The following is a 14,163-nucleotide window of genomic DNA, read 5'->3' as shown; positions in this document are numbered from 1 at the left end:
TATGTGAACAATAAATGATTTCTGGGTAATTATACTGTTCTGTATGGTGGATTGTGGATTATACATATTATATAGAGGCACCCAATATCAACATTGTCCAATGTGTATTAATTTTTAAATATCTCCTTGTATGTCATATATGTACACAGGACAATTTCACTGTAATGTATCCAATGCAAGAAATAAGACACACTATATAACTTTTTAAGCTCATAATACAGGTATAGGACCCATTATCCAGAATGCCCGGGACCAAGGGTATTCCGGATAAGGGGTCTTTCCGTAATTTGGAGCTCCATACTTAAGTCTACTAAAAAATCACTAAAACATTAATTAAACCCAACAGGATTGTTTGGCATCCAATAAGGATTATTTATATCTTAGTTTGGATCAATTACAAGGTACTGTTTTATTATTACAGAGAAAAAGGAAGTCAGTTTTAAAATTCTGAATTATTTGATTAAAATGGAGTCTATGGGAGACGGGCTTTCCGTAATTCGGAGCTTTCTGGATAACGGGTTTCCGGATAAGGGATCCCATACCTGTATATATATTTTTGTATGTCTATAGTATGTATAGCACTTGGGGTTTTTATATTATTCTAACGGTCTTTAGCTGGTCGACGTTTCCACAAAGGTTGGACGTCGCCTGACTCCCACTGAAACGAGCATGCACATTATAGGAAAATGATATCCAGTTTATATAAACATATTCATTTTCATTTTTCTCCAAAGGTTTAGTAAATCATACTGGCTTAGGTGATTCTGCCAAGGAAAACTAATGTATCTGCATATTTGTGTTTACTCGACTGGGAAGCGGCCATGATTGCTCTAGAGAGAACATTTCTAGTGGCCAAATTATTATAACAATTGGGAAATGAATGCTTGGCTTACAAAGCAATAACCATATTTCAAGCACTAGAACACCTTTGATTCACTCAATGAGAAAGAGTATTTTTATTTTATAAATTCATAACATAGTAGATGGATTTTAAAAAAATGTACACATCCATCAAGTTTAACCATTTACTCGAATAATTTGTAACTAACTAACTAACTAATTAACTGGGAATCTAAAGCAGCCTTTGTTTATTTTCCCTGGAAAAGGGAATTTTTTCTCTTTGGTTCAAAACTATGATTTGGGGGCAGATTTATTAAAACTAATTTTTCAAATTTTTTTAAGTTCGAATAAACTAATTTCTGCCATTTATCAAAAATCTTAACTGAAAAAGCATGCGTGGGAAAAAGTTGCGGAAAAGTCACAAAAGCTGCAACTTTTTTGTATTGTGGTACAAAAGCCAGCATCAAAAATCTAAAGATTCAAAGCAAGGAAAGATCTTCAAATTGTAAGGGAAGGGGGGACATCTGACATTGACGTCTACATGATCTCGACAAGTTTTAGCTGGAGTATTTTCAGATTCAGAATAGTCACAGCATAGTAAATCTCAGAGAAGTTGCAATGTTTTGTCTACAACTTTTAGCGCTCGAAATTCTGTATTGAAAAAAACAATCTGACTGTTAGTAAATGGCCCCCTTAGTGTATCCCATTGGTGAACATAGTGTCTATCAGGAGCACTGCTCTCAGGAACCTTGCCTCAGGCAGCAGCACCATGCAAGTTGCCAGGGGTGGCAAAAAGCTGCTCCTAGTAACATTAAATTTTGCCTTTTCTAGTGCAGACAGTGCAGCACCCCGAAGGCTGTCTTTAGGGCAGCCTGGGGCCCAGAAATGCCCCTGGTCTCTACAGTGTATATATTTGTACCAGCAACTATGTATTTCTGTTCCTTGTAGTAAAGGTACGCATAGAGATTATTTCACACTGTTTTCACTCTAAAGAAAAACCCTTGTTAGTTCTTTAGATGATCCCTCCTTTCCTTTGATCTCCCTATCTCAAGGGATGTCCAAGTGATGTATTGGTGAATCTGGCACCAGCAAATTTATTGTAAGGTTTCCTTTTATAGTTATACATTGTGATAATTGCCCAGCATACTGTATATCTCTTTTCAATATTTTGCATTTTTTAAAACCATATTCATAGGTACATGAATTATCCTGGGGTATATGTAATCCCTTGGGCTGAGTGTGGAAAACATGGTAGCAGAATTAACACAATTGTGATACTTAAAGAGATACTGATACCAGGATTTAAACCTTTTTTACATCTATCATAACATTGCCTCACATGGTTTTTATCATTTTGCCTTAAAAATATTTGCTTCTAAATTACCTATATGATCCCCCATGTCCCTCTATGAGGGGGCTGCCATATTTGTGCAGCAGGAGTCCGTTAGCATTAGAAGCTATAACTGACTGGCTGAGAAGGGACAGTCAGGTTGGCAAATTCAGGAACGTCACATAACAATTACTTACAAAAGCAGACATATCAGCAAAAAAGCTCAACATGACCTATAGGGAACTTTTTATGTAAATTCATATTTTAAAGAGTAGTTTTTTGTGTCAGAATTGTATTGAAAGTCTCAACACTTCCCAAACCATGGAGACCTCCAATTTGCCTTATAGAAGGCAAAATTCATATCTATTAAAGTAAGGGCCTGATTATAATGTATTGAGCTTTTAAAACCAGAAGGTCAAATATTATTAACTGTATCTGAAACACGTGCAGAAGTCAAGTGGGAAATAGTATTTCAGATTCTGTATTTCAGAATGGTTATGTATTTGTTCCTTATAGCACTATTGCTTGTGCCATATTTTACATTCAGTTATTTGCTGTGCAGATGATAATCTGTAAGCCATACCACCGCCGAGAGGAAGGGAGGAGGCATCTGAAAGAAGGGAAATTCATCCCCTAGAGAAGCAATATTTTTATTACAAACTTTCATTTTTGTAAGGACCAAACTAGCACAGAGCAGCTCTCATCTCACTGCTTATTAAAGAGCAGAGACCACTAAACTCATTTTACTTGTAGATTGTGCCTACATTCATGCAGCTGAAACAGATGAATGGCTACTGCTTAAGCATACAGTGCCACCAAGCCTATCCTTGATTTTCATATTAAGTATGCCGGGCAATCATATGCATCCTTAACATGGAAATCAAGGACAAAACTCCCTGCCTAATGACGGAGATCAAAGTAAGGCCTCATACTGCAGAGCTGTACATCTTATTTAAGTCTTAAAGCTTTTACCGCTACAAGGTTTTTCCTGAGTGTGGATGTGCGTCTCACCTCTAGCTCATTTCATAGCAAAGGGGGGCTGTTTAGAATTCAGAAGTCATTATCAGCACATGCAGGTGATTTGCCCTCAACTCCAGATTCCTATTCACTGTACTAGAAGAACGGATCTTATATTACACGCTCAGTACTTTCTCTCCTCATTATAAATATTACATTGGTGCCTTTTTGATTTAAATAAAGCTGGGCCACAGAAATATCTGGTGTTGTACTGGTCTCCTCCCAGCTGTCAGTGCTTTAGCTGCTGGCTACATATATTCTTAGCAGGAATAAGATGAATCTCAGATGCAGTGTGCCAGTGGCTACAACTTCCAACTAGGTTCTATTAGTCTCATAGAAAATGCTCTCTTCCTGTTCTAGATCCAAACTGGCTCCAGAGGGAAGAACATTGCATTAGGCCTATGGCACATGGGGTGTTTTACCTGTCATTACAGATAAACCAATAAATATTGCATAAAAATGCAGTGTCAATAGTGAAAAATCCTGTATTCAATGTGTATTTCCCAGGCCCAGCCCTGATGCTCTTCAATTGCCTGACAAGGGCTGGTGCAGGCCTGGACTGGCAATCTGTGGATTCTGGCAAATGCCAAAGGGCTGTTGTAAGAAACCACAGACAGTCAATATTTAGAGGGCTGGCAGGGGGGCTGTTTGAGCCTCTGTGTACTTGAAATGCCAGGGCCTATTTTGAATGCCAGTCCAGACCTGGGCCGGTGCAGGTATTTTCAGGTGATTCCCACTGAACACAATGAAAGCTGCAAGTGTGCAATTTGTGGCATTTAGGCACTGCATTTTATGTGCTTTTAAATTATTTTGTGTAATTGATAAAGTTTGTTTTAGGGGGAGCTATTTCTTTCTGCAAGAGGAGGTACTTACATTCACTAGCACTTTAACAGAGATCTGTTGTTACCTTAGTCTGTTTATTAGTTGTGTTCAATATAAATACACAAAATAGTCTGTGCTGAGCGAGAAGGGCTTTTTTTTATTAAGGTACATACTACATTCATAAATGTTTGTCTTTCTCTTTATTCATCTTTCTAGTAAGGAGGCCTAACAATACCGGTGTTTGACTGTAACTGGATACACATAGATTTATGAAGCAGAAAATCAATAAGTTCATTAATAGAATACCTAAAGTAAAATATAAAACACTCAATTTACACGCTAATTCTATGTTTTACAAGACACTACATACTACCACAATCATGAACTACAATAACTAACCTCCTAATGTCACATATATATTTTGAAGGAAAATACTGGAGGAATTAGATATCCATTCTCAGCAATGTTTCTGCCAATAAGATTTTGCAATCTCTGTAATATGCAAATAACTACGTGACTGTAGATGTTCCAGTGGCTAAGATTTGTCTATTGGTGCTATTCTTTGCCACTAATCATACTGCTGAGATTCTGCATTTCCAACCAGATGATCCCATTGTGTTTCATCCCTTGTATAATGCTAAAGGCTATATAAGATTCACCATTTTCACCTCACTCACAGTCCTCAGATTAGACTGTTACCTCTACTCTGCTCATTCAACTGAAATTGTTCTTCTCCCTGTCATTCTGGCTATAATGCTAAATATGTTCTTCTTGTCCCAAACGTAGTTCTGATCTGCGAGCAAAATGTCAAGATAGTGACCAGATTGTAGCAGCAAAACATTGCCAAAAAGGAGTTGGATTAAATCACCATTCCAGGTAAATGTTTTTCATTTGAAGGAGACATATAGGATAAATGAAATTTTAGGCAATTGTGAGTAATACGGTGATGGTTTAACTCTGTGCTAAAAATCAAAACTATCTGTAAAAATTACCCCTTTATTGGAGCTCCCTATATCTGTTATGGTCCTTGTTTGTGTGGCCAATGATCAGATCACATGGGTGTATCCAAGGCCCCATGTAGCAGTCACCCACTGGGATTTCCCCCAATCAGACCTTTTGATGTCAGACCTTTTGATGTTGAAGGCCTAAACATAAAAATGCTACTGGGAAGTGGGAAATACATTTTTATGTTTCTTATTAGGAGCCATTTATAAGCATCTCACAGAAGTCACACTAATTTGTGGCTTCTTTTTTTCCAAAAGTGACTTTAATGCTTCATGCACTCACAGAATAATCTCTTTGTTCCATCGTACATATTCTCTACGTGTGCTGGCCCTGAACACAAAGTTACAGATGGCTAATGACAAGCAATTTCACAGGAAATAATGATGTACAAATCTTGCTGATGCGCACTGCTTACAAGTCGCTGCTACAGATTAACCCAAGTAAATGAGTCTTCTTTGCCACATTGCAGGCAAGCAGTAAGGATTTAGGGACTACTCTGATCTCTTTCAACATGCATGCAGCTCTTTACTAATCAAGCATTTTCATAACTGCTGGCAGCACATTTGTAACAAGGCCTTGAGATGGCATTGAGCCACAGGAGCCAAACCAAATGAATCTTTTCTTGATTCTTTTGTTATCAATCAACCTTCACCCAAAGAATGTCCTCAGCCGTCCTTGTCTTCTCTTGCAGGCTTTTTCCACTCTCTTTGGCATCAAGGAAAAGGGCTGCATCCTGTTGTCAAATGACCCTATTAGTTGGATGCAGCAAAGTTGGAAATTATTTATACTTGAAGACATTGTTAAGCATTAGAAACCATCTGTGATGTGATTAGGAGAGATGCGCTATACAGCTTGGTGTATCAGTAGATCATGTTCCAATCTGCCGTGCTTGTACCCACTTAGCTTTCACCAGAGCTTGATGCACATTTTTCATACAAGAGGCATTCAGACAGCTGTCAGAGATACACTGAGCCTGCCATTCCTATCAGCTGTCAAAATGTTCAATTCACTCAGAATTCAGGGGAATTTAACTTGCATTTGAATTTCAAATTTGCGCATTTTATGTTTAAAAAAAAAAATAAAGTCCTAATTTATAATCAGCCAATATAAGTAGGTCAGACAGTCACAGGAGTGTCTAAAGGCAGGCTGGTGCAATTTCAAGTCTGTGTAGAGGAAATGAAAGGCTGCAATGTATGTAAAATCTCAGACTATAAGGTTACTTCTAAACCTATAGCAAATGCACATCCTATTTCCTGCATTATTTTGTCAATGATCAGGTAACAATAATAAAACAACAGAAAACAGTGTTTACAAAAATGTGAATGTGAAAAAAGTGAACAGAAATGTTTTTTATTCAGTGCAGAGGCAGGAATAAGAGATGTTACTGTTACAGAATCAAGGTTTCCTCCAATCTAGTAACCCATAGCAACTAATCAGCAGTAAGCTATTACCAGTCTATAATATAAATGAGAAAATATGTTTAATATATATAAGTAAGCTATAGAACTGCACTTACACCTCATCATTGTTCCATGTATCATCTACTGGGGAAAGACAGGGAACAATTTATCCCTACTCGCAGGCCTGGATGTGCAGGCAGGCCACAAAGGCCCAGGCCTAGGGCAGCAAAGATCTGGGAGCGGCATGCCGCCCACTGTCTGTGGGAAGTGACCAAAGTTCTGATTGTTAGAAGGCATGCCATAGGATTCATGTTTTCCAGTGTTGCCTGTAAGGATTAATGAAGTTCTGAATGATAAAAGGTATGCAGTGATGCATCATGGAAACTTTTGTAAGTTATTTTTTACATAAATAATTGGAATAGTAAAATCATAAGCATAAATGAGTCCATACTGCCACTAGGGAATACATCTGGTACAACAATTAGAGCAGAAGCCTGATTTATAGCTTACCAATCAAGGCCGCTTCAGTGTACCAGTGGGCCATGGGCAAAAGTTCATTGGTGATAGAATAAACCTCAAGCCCATGAAGTTCAATATAGTAAGGCAGGCAGTGAAGAAATAAATTGTGCTTGGTAAAGTAGTAAATGATCCCCAGATGTGCCACCCTAGACCAACAGTCATGGGAACAGAAAAATTACCAAATGGTGATGCCACAAACAAAAAAGGCAAATAAATAAAAATACTCTCTTCTAGATGATAACAAAGAGGTCTGCCATCTCTGCAGCATGCTTCTGCCAAAAGTTATTCCATATGAAAGGTGTGCTAGTGGGACACCATCCTGGTGGGCCCTGGGCTAATGACCCTTTAGCCCATTTATTAAAACAGCCCTGCTACCAATTGTGGTGGACAAGGATCAGGATAGTGACTGCAGTTCTATTTTTTTGCAGGTATGCCATATTTGGAGGTGGTCCAGTATTACCTGCTTACAATGTTTAGGGAAGTGACCACAGTTATTAATGTTGGTAAATTGGAGATAAGAAATCAGCGTGTGGAAAGAAGTGAACAAAAGTGATGAGCAAAACTGCATTTTCTTCCCTTCCTAAGTGGGCCTTTTTTATCAAACCTTTTTTTAAATAATTGCTGGGATTTTATTCACAGCAAATCAAAACTCATGGTAAAAATCTACTGCTGATTTGAGAGAGGAATTTTGCCACAAATCCATATTATGTAAAAATTTCACTCATCCCTAGTGACCACAGTTCTGAATGATGGCAGATATGCAGTCATATAATTAAAGTCTCTAAAAAGGGAATAATCATTGTCTCGTAAAAATACTATAAGTGTAGGATAAGTGTAGGCACTTGCAAAAATAAAAATAAATAATACTGTAATAGTACTGGATTTATTTATACCATAGTATTAAAAATACATACAGACCCTCACAGTAGTTATTCACAAGCAGTAAGAGACCCCACTGATTCCAGTGGTTAAAAATGCTATAAACCCCTCCATTCAATTAATTAAAACTAATCAAAATATAACTAATCAGAAAAAAACATAATATATGGAAAATACATTTCATGGGGCTGAAAGTATAAATGCACAACTTAATATATATTTATTATATATATAATTTACCAAAGGATAGTATTTAATTAGGACCACCATACGGGGTTTACCTTGACGTGGTATGGTGACTTATCAATCTTATGATCATAATTTTGTAACTAAAAACCCCTGTTTTTTGTCAATATACGCACTAGCATAAAACTAACAGACAATTTACTTATGAAACAGGGGACCAGGCAATGTGCATTGATCAATCCCTTTTTCTTTTTGTATGTTTGTAGTTAATTTGGCCAGATCAGTCGCACTTCCATTGTATTTGTATACTTTATTTAGCCTTGGAGTGCTCCCACAACCTCTTTCTGTGTATTTAGTATTTAATTCTATTGGCTAAAAGTGTCACATGTACATAAAGGGGCATATTTATTAAATGTTTTCTATACAGAACTGACTAGTAAACTTAAGATTTAACTTGTTACAATTCATTGTGTTGCAAAATGCTCAAATTCTTCCCTTAAATTTCCATCCCCCATCTCTGCACATAGAGACAGAAATTAAAAACAAAATAGTTATGTTCCAATAAAAAGAGAATTGTAGGGACCTATATGGTTAAATGGCCCCTATGGCTTTAAGCCCCTACAGGATCATGTCCCTTAGTTTCTGCGAGCAAGGGAATTTATCTAAGTAAGTTAATTTACATTTAGATGCTACTGGCTAGCAGGTAGGGTGACCATTCCTGCATCACATTGATATAATGCTGGGAAAGAATTGGCACTTTCCCTTTGGTTCCCACCTGAGGAACAGGGTGGATGTTGTTGTGAGCCTGGGCATGGGCCAGGTGTAGTTTCCATATCAGTACATTTAGGAGTGTAAGGCAGTTATAGTTGAGCTAGAAAGAGCAGTTCTGAGCTCCATGCCATATTGCCTGTAGTGTAGGGTTCCCATTTGATAGGAAACCAGGATAAAGGAATTTCCTGAGGAGATCCAGCCCACTACAGGGTGTCACAAAGGGAAAGTGAGATTCCTGCCTATCTGTCCTCAGGGGAGTGCTGCACTTTTTCGAAAGGTATCAAACAACATTCAAACCCAGTTCCTGTGTGATAGATTAATTTTAATTCATGAAAGCTGTAGGAAGTTATTTTAAGCATAAGTATTTGGAAAAGAAAACTAATAGCATAAACCTGTCCACACTGCCACTAAGGAATACATCTGGGACAACAGTTAGTAAGGACACAGCACAAGCCCAACCATTACAACTGTAAACCAGTCTGTTTTATACTGTTATATGCTGGTGTGATACTGCAGTTTATATGAAGAACTGTTCCCAGATATATTATTTCTTACTAAAACCAAAACCCTTTTAAAATAAGCAGTATGTGAAACAAATTTGCTGTAGAGAGAGACGTTATTATGTGGGAGACCACACCTGCCCAACGTATCTGCTTGTTACAATGGAAGATATGCAAAAGAAGCAGCCTCCACTAAAATTATAATTAGTGATCTGGTGGCGTTTTCTAGAATGTAACTCTTCACTATTCACAGAGCATTTCCACAGATTTGCATATTGTTTCTCAGAAGGTCTGTACCATTTATTAGGAAGAGAAAAACAGATTCATCTCTTCATGTGTCCAGGAAGTTTTTCCTCTCCCTGCTTAATTGTTGTCAAGGCAATGACCTCAGCAGAAAAGCCATGTTTAAATAACCCTCAGACAGTGCCCTGAAAAATGGTTCTGGGGGAAAATTGTAGAGCAAGCACATCAGTCACGATTCTCTTGCCATGATTACCATACTGGAGCTCTCTGTTCAACAGTAAATTGGGTGGTTCATACATGCATTCCGTTTCAATAGTGCTCATTTTTCTTTCCGTCTACTGACTGCAATACTGACAGCAAACCATGCATGGCGCATCTCTGTTTAATTCTCATTCATTGGCGTCAGACCAGCACGACAAGAGGGGATTTAACAAACATGCTCTGGGGCAACGTATGAACGTATGAAACCTTTGAATTAGCATATCTTGATTATAATGTAGTAAATTCAAGACACAGCCCTGATGGCCACAGGGAACAGTGAAGTAGAGGCTTTAGTCCAGTTGCATGTATAAGAAAGGCAATGTATCAGCACATATTCCCATAATAATTGCACAGAGCAGCAAACATCTAACAATAAAATATCTGCATGCATTCCAAGAATATTAGCCTCTGGCTACTTTTGTGATGGATTGCCGTCCTCTAAAGATGTACAAGCTTTTTATTTTCAATATTTTGTTTCAAAGTACCAGTGTCCTTGTTGACCTTGACAGATCTTAACTCAAGGCCAACAGCTGGCAACTATGATACCCAGTGCTATTTCTTACATAACCTTTTAAAGGCCATTTAACTTAAAGGCATATTTGTTAATGGCACTTGTATACATTATAAATAGTAGGGATTGAGCCACATTTTATAAATATAGAATTCAAAGCCAATCTACTGACCTATGGCACCCTTATTTCAGTGAGAACTAACCTTTGCCTTTGGAAGTAGTGCTCAAGACTGAGCACTCTGAATTGAAGCTGGATAGCCAGGGGGTAATGACCAGCACCTTTACAAGTGAAGTATATTGTAGGATTTAGCACTGCTTTTCCTTTTGCCCCATTTTCATTTGTTTTGTTGCTCCATTGCTCATGAATATGAAACATTAAATCCAATTGACCTGATTTTGTAGGGTGGTTGCCAAGCCATCACCTAGGGATGAAACCCAGCAGAAAATAAGTCTTCCTGCAGAATCACTGAAGCTAAAATGCATAGCCAAACCATGTTTTTATGTCAGTGATGTGTAATGTATCTCAGCAGGTATTGTTAACATTACATTGGGCTGAAAATGGTTGGAGCATTGAAATGGCTTTAATTCAATGACATATTTCTTGAAAAGGGCATCTGATTTATATGGCCAGAATCTGTATCGTCACAACTGGTGCTGTCGGAAAGGCGCATTAATAATTCCACTGGATAAAAATATAAAAGAATGATTGACACTGCTGTTCCATTCAGTCTTAGATTTTCTTTGCTTGCTGTTCCAAGTATAATTGTGGGTGATGGTAGCAGAGCACACTTTAAAATGCTGAAGCTGTATAAACTGTAAAAAGAAATAGTAAAAATAAAACAAGGCCAGCAGAAACAATGTAATATGAAGTGATAACATGGAGGAGGAGAAAGAAGAAAAGATGGAGATAGGTTTACTAAGGGAGAGGGACAAATAGAATGCTGAGCAGACACATTCCCCATGCAGAATGCTCCATCTGTAACCCTTTCAACCCATTGTTACTTTCATATCTACATGCCCAGAAGTGAAACCCAGTTCAGATTACAAAGGCCCCTATTTTCTCACTTATGTTCAGCGATCCTCACTGGTTCCATGAGATACACACCTGGCATGGTAGGATTGGATTACACAGGCAGTATTACTGCAGCCAGACAAACTCAATTTCTTCTCTAAGATATCAACCGGTAAGTCAGGGGTAGGACAATAAGTAACTCCACAGTGTGCAATTTCAGTGGTAAAGATTGTATTTCAAGTGTGTTCAATATGCAGTTATTTGTGTGCTGTATGGCCGGAGTTGGACATTCCCGATTCATGAAAACATTTTGATGTACAATACACTGTAGGTTTGTTTGAACTTTTCATAACTTTTCTTCATAGGAGAAGATTCCCTGGTGCAGGTGGATGAGGGCAAAATCCCTGTCTGCCCCCCTTTAAAACTGGTCCCAGCAAACTTTATTGTGAAAGAAAACAGACTGGCATCTCTGACATATTTTGCTAATAGTGAGCTGCTTGTAGAATATTCTGGGGCTGTATAATGCAGACATGCAATTCAGGAGGCAGGGGTATATTACAGGTCCCATAGGTTACACATGTGCTGTATCCTATCATAAAACACAATGCAATCCATATATTTCATATAGTCCCAGAAAGAGCATTATAACATGTTGCAGTTTATCTCAGCACATTTCTAAAACCCTTTGTGTAGGCTTTGTTTATGAAGTCTATTCAATGATGTGATATAAAGTACAATGCAAAACAACTTACAACCTGCTATCTCTCTGCCTATCCAACCTGAAACAAAAGCAAATAGGCAGCTGATTATGCCACATTTAGAGTATTTGAAAATGTAAGTGTGCAATGAACAAATGAGAGGAACCATCTTGAGTTCATGGACAAACAAACCTTTTCAGTTAATTCTGATTATATAGACAACAAAAGGACTCAGCTGCTGGAGCGGAATATCTGGCAAACAGAAAATAATCTGACAGAGAAATGAAGCAGCTCATAGAAATAAAAACATGTCACTGGTGCAACTTCTGTAAAAAGTATCCATTAAAATTAATATGCAATTGTATATACAGTATATAACTATATATAGAGATTTAAAAGGCAACTGATCCTTTGAATTGTCTCTAAAAGCCCTTAAGAGGGTTGAGTGACTTGATTTAATTTGCTTGAAAACTCCTAAAAGCAATTATTTAATGGACACTTTATGCTTTCACTTGAGTAAGTAGCAAGATAAAGTTGCCCCATTATAATAAATACTAGATGGCAAATTTACTAAAATTCAAACTATGGAGTCCTGCAGAACAAGGCCTAGTAGTATTGGCACCCAAGGCAATAAACATGGCTTAGTGCTAGCTCACCTTCCCCCTCGATCTTCACGTCAGTCCTGCTACTTGCTTACACCATGCTCCTCTCCACTTGGTCCAACTGAGTTCTTGGTCTGCACCTTACCATCACCCCACCAGTCAGCTGGCTCCCCCCTGCAACTCTCCAGTCTCTTCCTCACCCTTTGATCACTATTCCTTCTATTTTGCTCTCCCTCATTTATTACCAAAGACCATGTCTCTTCTCCCTACCATTAGTTCCAGGCCTTTAGTTCTGAAGTTTACCCAGCAGTTGAGTTTCATCATAGTTATTAACAATAGTCAAGAACAAATCTGCTCCTCTGAAGTCAGGTGAAAACAAAATCAGGAGAGGACATTGCCTTAGATGGCAAGAGAATGGATAGAAAATGTAAAATAGCAAAGAATAAGCAAGGGCAGCAAGGGCACCAAAGGCTGATTGGAAACCTAGAAGAATTTATAACAAATTAAAAGTTTTGGGCTTGGTAGTAAACATGTATTTTGGGGGTCACATAGCTTCAGTGTGGGGTTTATTCAAAAGAGTTCTCTTTACACTCCCCTAAAGTTTCATTGTCTGTGCTTTACTACATAACATACTTTCTCTTTTATCATTTTCTTTGAACTATTCTTGTATGCTGATGTCAGAAAAATGCTCCTCCATCACCTCTTGATGCATCCAGCACTGTAAATGTTTTATACTCACTTGAATTAGAATGGGGTAAGAAAAGAATGGTTGTAAGAAGTGCATGTTCCGTGCCGATTTGCCACAGGAAAGGACAGAATCTATAAAACAGTGCAAATTTGTTCGGTGTTATTTTGTTCGGAGTTATTGTACATTATCTATGCAATTGTCATTATTTAGAGACAAATACTTTTCCATCAAGGACTGAGCTGTTTTAAAGCACATACCAAGATAAGAGGAGGTTAAGGTACCTTACAGTTGCATACAGGACAGCAGAGAAAAATGAAGATTTGGGAGAAGAGAAATCATAATATTTCTACCTGCAGATCTCAAATTTGGCAGCATTGTATAAAATAATGAAAGTATTACCCTTAAAGACAAGTAGTTCTTAAAAGAACAATAAAGAAAATTAAATGAGCCCTAAAAATGATCATACATGCAAAATGGTCTGGCAGATTGTCTGGTTTCTGGCTTATAGAATGAGCTTTGGTATAAGTATGGCCCAGCATAAGATTGGCTGATGTACCAAACTGCACTATTGCATTTCCACATAGGGCCTGCATTTATTCATGTGTTTCTGGGTATATAAAAGCTTACATTGAAGTTACACTTTATAGGATGGGTATTTGTATTTTTACTCATTTCTGCTTAGCTATAATGTATACAGAAATACCTGGGGGCAGATTTATTATTCCCCGTTGTCACAGCTTGGTTAAAAATAATGGCATTTTAAAGTTAACAATTTTCTTTCTGCATTAAAATGATTAATTCTAGAAAAAATTATTAGAATTCTTAATCCCCGCTTGCCATTTGCAACAAGGATTAAAAATTCAATGTTAGAGTCCTGTG

General features: G+C 37.7%; 1 long non-coding RNA gene across 2 annotated transcripts in view; it reads right to left on the bottom strand.

The window, feature by feature from the left end:
• Window positions 1–8,290: 8,290 nt before the first annotated feature.
• Window positions 8,291–14,163, bottom strand: part of LOC116409778 — a 60,118-nt gene continuing 54,245 nt past the window's right edge. The window contains exons 3-4 of one of the 2 annotated variants that reach the window (XR_004222055.1): window positions 13,336–13,415; window positions 8,291–11,097 (exon numbers count right to left, since the gene is read on the bottom strand). This is a non-coding gene — a long non-coding RNA (uncharacterized LOC116409778). Of the gene's footprint in view, window positions 13,416–14,163 lie in introns of both variants that reach the window. The other variant, XR_004222054.1, reaches the window with a different exon arrangement.

Source organism: Xenopus tropicalis, chromosome 3, assembly GCF_000004195.4.
Source record: "Xenopus tropicalis strain Nigerian chromosome 3, UCB_Xtro_10.0, whole genome shotgun sequence".
NCBI classification, from domain to species: domain Eukaryota; kingdom Metazoa; phylum Chordata; class Amphibia; order Anura; family Pipidae; genus Xenopus; species Xenopus tropicalis.
The sequence above is the reverse complement of the archived record's forward strand: the minus strand, read 5'-3'. Positions and strand labels throughout refer to the sequence as shown.